The sequence below is a fragment of the Neofelis nebulosa genome, chromosome 7 (assembly GCF_028018385.1).
Source record: "Neofelis nebulosa isolate mNeoNeb1 chromosome 7, mNeoNeb1.pri, whole genome shotgun sequence".
NCBI classification, from domain to species: domain Eukaryota; kingdom Metazoa; phylum Chordata; class Mammalia; order Carnivora; family Felidae; genus Neofelis; species Neofelis nebulosa.
In genome coordinates, this window is record NC_080788.1 from 149,981,547 (window position 1) to 149,988,909 (window position 7,363).

The 7,363-nt window shown below is 41.6% G+C and overlaps 1 pseudogene; it reads right to left on the reverse strand.

The window, feature by feature from the left end:
• Positions 1-5,756: 5,756 nt before the first annotated feature.
• Positions 5,757-6,273, reverse strand: LOC131518069 (immunoglobulin heavy variable 3-23-like; annotated as a pseudogene).
• Positions 6,274-7,363: the final 1,090 nt, after the last annotated feature.

Below are 7,363 nucleotides of genomic sequence, written 5' to 3' on the forward strand. Positions count from 1 at the left end.
AGAAAATATGAAAAGACACTTATCTAAAGAAGACATCCAGATGGGCATCAGGCACATGAAAAGGTGTTCAAAGTCGCTCCTCATCAAGGAAATACAAATCAAAACCACACTCAGATATGACCTCATGCCAGTCAAAGTGGCTAAAATGAACAAAACAGGAGACTATAGATGCTGGGGAGGATGTGGAGAAACGGGAACCCTCTTGCACTGTTGGTGGGAATGCAAACTGGTGCAGCCGCTCTGGAAAACAGTGTGGAGGTTCCTCAAAAAATTAAAAATAGACCTACCCTATGACCCAGCAGCAGCACTGCTAGGAATTTACCCAAGGGGTACAGGAGTGCTGATGCATAGGGGCACTTGTACCCCAATGTTTATAGCAGCACTCTCAACAATAGCTAAGTTATGGAAAGAGCCTAAATGTCCATCAACTGACAAATGGATAAAGAAACTGTGGTTTATATACACAATGGCATACTATGTGGCAATGAGAAAGAATGAAATATGGCCTTTTGTAGCAACATGGATGGAACTGGAGAGTGTTTTGCTAAGTGAAATAAGTCATACAGATAAGGACAGATTCCATATGTTTTCACTCCTATCTGGATCTTGAGAAACTTAACAGACGACCATGGAGGTGGGGAAGGCAAATAATGGTTGGAGAGGGAGGGAGCCAAAACAGAAGAGACTCCTCAAAACTGAGAACAAACTGAGGGTATATGGGGGGTGGGACGAGGGGAGTGAGGGTGATGGGCACTGAGGAGGGCACCTGTTGGGATGAGCACTGGGTGTTGTATGGAAACAAATTTGAAAATAAATTTCATATTAAAAATATTTACTTAGGGGCGCCTGGGTGGCTCAGTCGGTTGGGCAGCCGACTTCGGCTCAGGTCATGATCTCGCGGTCCGTGAGTTCAGGCCCCGCGTCGGGCTCTGTGCTGACAGCTCAGAGCCTGGAGCCTGTTTCGGATTCTGTATCTCCCTCTCTCTGACCCTCCCCTGTTCATGCTTTGTCTCTCTCTGTCTCAAAAATAAAATAAACGTTAAAAAAAAAATTTAAAAAAAAAATAAAAAAAAATATTTACTTAGTCCTTTCTCCTTTGTTTTTGCTAAGTATGGCCTCGGTTTATCATTTTTAGTTATGCTTCCAAAACCCAGCTTATAGTTTCATTGATCTGTTCTACTGTTTTTGTTTGTTTCTTTATCATTTATTTCTGGTCTAGTGTTCTTTATTTACCTTCTCCTGCTGGCTTCAGGGTTCATTTTCTGTTCATTTCCTAGCTCGTTTAGGTGTAACATGGTTGTGTGTTTGAGATTTTTCTTCTTTCTTGAGTTTGGCCTGTATTGCTATATATTTCCCTCTTCCAACAAGTTTTGCTGCATCCAGATGGTTTGGCACTGGCATGTTTCCGTTTTCATTTGCTTCCATGTATTTTTTATTGTTTCCTTAATTTCCCCAAAATCTCATACAATCTTTACTACAGTGTCTTTAACTTCATGTATTATTGGTGTTGCCAAAGGTTTCTTGTGGTTGACTTCAAGTTTCATAGTGTCCTGGTATGAAAATATCCTTGGTATTATGTCAATCTTTTTGTACTTGTAGAGGGCTGATTTGTGACATAGTATGTGATCTGTTCTGGGGAATGTTTTATGTGCACTCAAAAGGAATGTGTATTCTGCTGTTTAGAATGGAATGTTCTGAATATATCTGTTAAGTCCATTTGGTCCAGTGTGTCTTCCTTAGCCATTGTTTCCTTATTGATTTTCAGCTTAGATGATGTGTCCATTGTTGTAAGTGGAGCATTAAAGTTCTCTATTATTATTATTGTATTATTATCAATTAGTTTCTTTATGTTTCCTATTAACTGATTTATATATATCAGTGGTTACAATTTTAGCATATAAAGATTTAAAGCTTTGTATCTTCTCATTGGATAGACCAGTTTATGATGATATACTGCCTTCCTCATCTCTTGAACAGATTTTGGTTAAAATCTAGTTAGTGTCATACCTGTATGGTACTACAACTTGCTTTCGACATCCGTTAGCATGATAAATTGCTATCCCTCCCCTCACTTTCAATCTACAGGTGTTTGGGTTGAAGATGAGTCTATTGTATGCAGTGTATAGAAGTTCTTGTATTTTTTTATCCATTCTGTTTTCCTATGCCTTTCGATTGGAGCATGTTGCCCTTTTACATTCACAGTGATTATTGATAGATATAAACTTAGTGCCATTGTGTTACCTCTCAAGTCACTATTTATGGAGATTTTCTCTGCTTATTTCTAGTCTTTGTTTCTTTTAGTCTTCCTTACCCACTCAAAGCGTCCCATTTAATATTTCTCAAAGGGTTGGTTTAGATGCCACGAACTCCTTTGGTTTTTGTTTGGGAAATTCTCTCTCTCCTTGTATCTGAATGACAGCCTTGATGGGTAAGGATTCTTGGCTGCATATTTTTGAATTGGGCATGTTGAGGATATCATGCCACTCCTTTCTTGCCTGCAGGTTTCTGTGGAGACATCTGCCATAATGTTTTATGTCTTCCCTTTTTAGTTAGCGACTTCTTTTGACTTGCTTCTTTTAGTGTTTTTCTTTATATTGTATTTTGCTAATTTTACTGTTATATGTCTCTGTGTTGCCTGCTTTTTTTTAATTTTAATGGGAGTTCTCTGTGACTCATAGATATGGACGACTGTTTATTTCCCCAGTTTGTGGACATTTTCCACTATAATGCACTCAGATAAAACTTTTCCCTTTTTTTCTCCCTCTCGTTTTGCTCAGGGACTCCTTTTTTTTTTCAATATATGAAGTTTATTGTCAAATTGGTTTCTATACAACACCCAGTGCTCATCCCAAAAGGTGCCCTCCTCAATACCCATCACCCACCCTCCCCTCCCTCCCTCCCACCCCCCATCAACCCTCAGTGTGTTCTGTTTTTAAGAGTCTCTTACACTTTGTCTCTCTCCCACTCTAACCTCTTTTTTTTTCCTTCCCCTCCCCCATGGGTTTCTGTTAAGTTTCTCAGGATCCACATAAGAGTGAAACATATGGTATCTGTCTTTTTCTGTATGGCTTATTTCACTTAGCATAACACTCTCCAGTTCCATCCATGTTGCTACAGAGGGCCATATTTCATTCTTTCTCATTGCCACGTAGTAATCCTTTGTGTATATAAACCACAATTTCTCAGGGACTCCTTTGAAAAGAATTTTATTTCACTTTATGGAGTTGCTGAGTTCCCAAAGTATACGTTTGAGATGCAATATTTAGTTTACCTCTTCTTTCCTGCTTCATTTCCCCCATAATTTTATCTTCTATGTCACTTACTCACTCATATGCTTCTTTCCACCTGAAGTCATTATATACAATCAGTTTCACATCTCGTTTATAGCATTTGTAACGTTTCAGACTGACAGGTTTTTAGGTCTTTTCTATATGCAGACAGGGCATCCTCCTGTCTTGTATGCTTTCCTCAAGCACAGCTAGTATCTTTATGAAAATTTTAAAAAATTATGTTTACTTATGATAGTTTTTAAAAATTCTGTTTACTTATGATAGTTTTTAAAAATTCTGTTTGAGGCATATTTGTTATATGTGCTTTAATTATATCCCTTACAATGACCTTTTATCGTTTATTCTTTTGGAATGCATTCCTCCATCAATATGTATGTCTGTCTCTGCTTTCTTGTTTTTCTGAAAATCCTGTTATGTTTTCTGCTTCTAGAGTAGTGTCTTCATGAGAAGTGTTTACATACTGTTGAGGACCTGATATTTTGGAAGCATTTCTTGCATGTGCTGTGTGCACTGTGCTGTCATGTATTGGCTGCTGTGTCCCTCAAGTCAGTCCTCTGAAGGTTTCTCCTAGCCTCCAGTAGGGAGTTTTTCAACTTTGACCAGTGTTGTGTTTTAAATAATTGAGTTTGTTCTGACTGTTAAAATAGGCTAATTCCTATCTCCCCTAGAAGTGAAGCTTTGCTTCACTATATGGTCAGTAGACTTGGTGCCTGTGGGAGTATATGGTGGTCTTTGGAGGGAGGGGCGTGGTGCTGGTCTGGGTTCCAGGCAGTCTTTTCCTAGTAAGGAAGCATCTGAGTAAGACAAGGGGGGTGGATCTTGGTGTCAGTGGCTCAGCTTCTACTGGGGGGTGCTGTGCTGCTCACTGAACTCTGTCCATGCTGATTGGTGGGAGGAAATATTGGCATCAGCTCCCCCTCTAGTCCCTGCAGTTGGAGTTCCCAGCTGCCCCTGTTCAGGAAGCCCTCACACAGAGAGAAAAATCTGTACTCGTTGGTCCCAGTTAGAACCCTGCCTTCACCCTGTCCGTGTCCAAGCCATTGGTCCACCTGGTGGCACAGAGTCCTTATGTTTTATATCAGAAGCTCTAGATGGGTTTGAAAAGTCCAAACTGTATGAACTCAATATTATAGGGACTGCACTGATCCTCTGGGAGAGGGTTTTGCTGTGCTGTGGCTGGAGCTCATTACCCCAGAAGGGCAGTTGCATGAACACTAAGGGCTTGGAGTTCATGGTGAAGAACATCAAGAAGGCAGCGTCCAGTTAGGTGCTCTTAGCAGAGGCTCCAATGCTAATGACCATGGTAGTGGAATGGTGCCTGTCAGCTCTCGTGTCCCATGAGAGGCAATGCCCCCTCTCCCAAATGCACTCCAAGAAGGGACTGTCTCTCCCTATGCCAGCCAGGGGACCCTCAGATCGCAGTGTCCCCCCCCCATTGGTCTCTGCTCTCCTTCTTCACAGGAGCACTGCCATGCCCACCAGGCTCCACCCCCGTGACAGCATATGGACTTCTAAATCTTTAGTCTTTGAACTCCACATTTACAGGAGGTTGACTTCATGATTACCTCTTTTGTAATCTTGACTGCGTCATGGGTGCCCAGATTAACCACTCCTTCTGAGTATGTCTGATATGTGTTTCCAGAAGAGATTGGCATTTCCATCCATGTTTTATTCCTGCCTAGGCATCACCCATTCCATTATAGTTCTGAGTAGAACCCGATGCAGAGGGAGGAAGAATTCCCTCATTTTTACTTCCCATGTGCTTATTTCAACTGGACATTGGTCTCCTCTTGCCCTTGTTCTGAGAGCTACATCATCAGCTCTGCAGGTTCTGAGACTAGACTATTTCATAATCAGGCGAGAATTACACCATTGGTTTTCCTGGGTCCCCAACTTGTGACAGTAGATCATGGAACTTCTCAACATATTTTGTCATGGAAACCAATGTGCTTTGAATTCTGTTTTTCAAGGGAATCCTGACTAATACATGGAGATGATTTATCTCTTGTTCAGAGGAATTGAATAAAGCTGTAGCTCATTTAAAGTCCAGAGTAGCAAATGCCAGGAGGGAAGAGTAACGTTGTTTGATTGGGACAAGCGATGGGTGAAGATAATGGGGAGCTGTGGGATCCTGTGGTTCTGGCTGCACAGGGAGTGCATCTGGGACTGCTTTAAGGTTCAGCTGTTGTGCCTCAGGATATCTGTAATTCACTCATGGTGAGGGACAGGAGTAAGCAATGCAAACAACTGTGTCTTTGTGCATGTTAGTGTAGTTTTCCTATGACAACACAGTTGCTAATTCAGAAAGTTAATAGGTAAGCACAGAATCCTGTGTCCAGGAACTGCTGTGTTGAGAGGAAACCCCAGACCCTGACAGGAAATCTGCTTGTATCCTCCAACTGCACCTGCTCCTGGGAACACAAAGCAAAATTGTGCATAGTGTGCGCCCCTGGTGGTGCTGATCCCCTACCTGCAGGGAGGTTTGTGTCTGGGCTTCCAGTGACATACCCTCACTGTGTATCTCGCACAGTAATATGTGGCCGTGTCCTCGGCCCTCAGGTTGTTCATCTGCAGATACAGCGTGTTCTTGGAGTTGTCTCTGGAGATGGTGAATCGGCCCTTCACAGAGTCTGCGTAGTATGTGCTACCTCCACTATTACTAATATATGCGACCCACTGCAGCCCCTTTCCTGGAGCCTGGAAGACCCAGCTCATGTAGTAGCTACTGAAGGTCCAGAGGCTACACACGTGAGTCTCAGGGACCCCCCCCCCGGCTTCACCAGGTCTCCTCCAGACTCTACCAGCTGTTCATCACACAGGACACCTGCAGACACAAGACATCTTGGTCAGGAAACTGTCACACATCCACCGTCTCACTCATATCCACTCACATACTCAGTGTCTCCCATTCACGTGAATTACCTTTCAAAAGAGCAACCAGGAAAACCCAGCCCAGCACAAAGTCCATGGTGAGGTTTCTGTGTTCTGTGCTGATCACACAATGGGAACACCTGGGACTCCCGGGGCTGGGGCTACTCTCCCAGCTGCAGGGATGGAGCTGGACTGTTTAAATCAGCACAGGGAGGACCATATTTGCATATCCTGTCACTATATATCAAGCTCCAGACTTCAATTTGTTTCAAATTTAAAACCAGTGTTTGAGAGGCACTTCTAGATCACTTCTTGCAGAAGGCGCGGTGATAATATAAATAATTCTAATCTGTGAACACAGTGATCTTTTCATCTGTGTTTGCCATTTTACATGTCTTTCTCCCAGCACGTCATGTTTGGTATGCTATTTTACTTTTTAGTGAAATTTAATCCTAAATACTTTATTTTGTGCCATATAATTTTAGTGTGTGTTTATTTTTATGTGACAGATAGGGGGAAGAAGAGAGAGATCAGAAAGAGAGAAGGGGACAGAGAATCCCAAGCAGGCTCTGCACAATCATTGCAGACCCTGTCTCAGAAGTAACTCAGGAACCATAAGATCATGACCTGAGCCAAAATCAATAGTAGGCACTTAACGGATTGAGCCACACAGGTGCTCCATTTTGTGTCATTTTCAATTGTGTGATTTTGTTATTTTTTTCATATACTATGTTTTAGGTGTGTGGAAATACAACATATTTTTGTATGTTGATTTGTACCCTGAACTTTTCCTGAGTTTATTATCTAATACATTTTTATGGAGTTTCTAAGATTTCACTATAAGTTCCTGTGATTCTCAAACAAATAATTTTCTTCTTACTGATTTGCATGTCTTGATTTCATTTTCTTACCTAATTTTTATGGATATATCTTCAACTTGTAGGACCAGAAAGGTTTTTCCTTCTTTGCTTCTGTGTTCTTTGTCTGGTCTAAGGATTCAACTGACATAAGACACATCTACAGAAGAGAATAAATTTCATTTTGCATGTGCACAAGCTTCCTAATAATATGACACCCAGAGAATGAAGAAAGTAGGTGGCACTTGTGCCTTTTAGAATAAAAAACAATGGATTTGCAAAGAGTTAACAAGACAGAGATTTGGATTTGGGCAAGTCAATTACTGAGGAATTAACAAGGCTTGT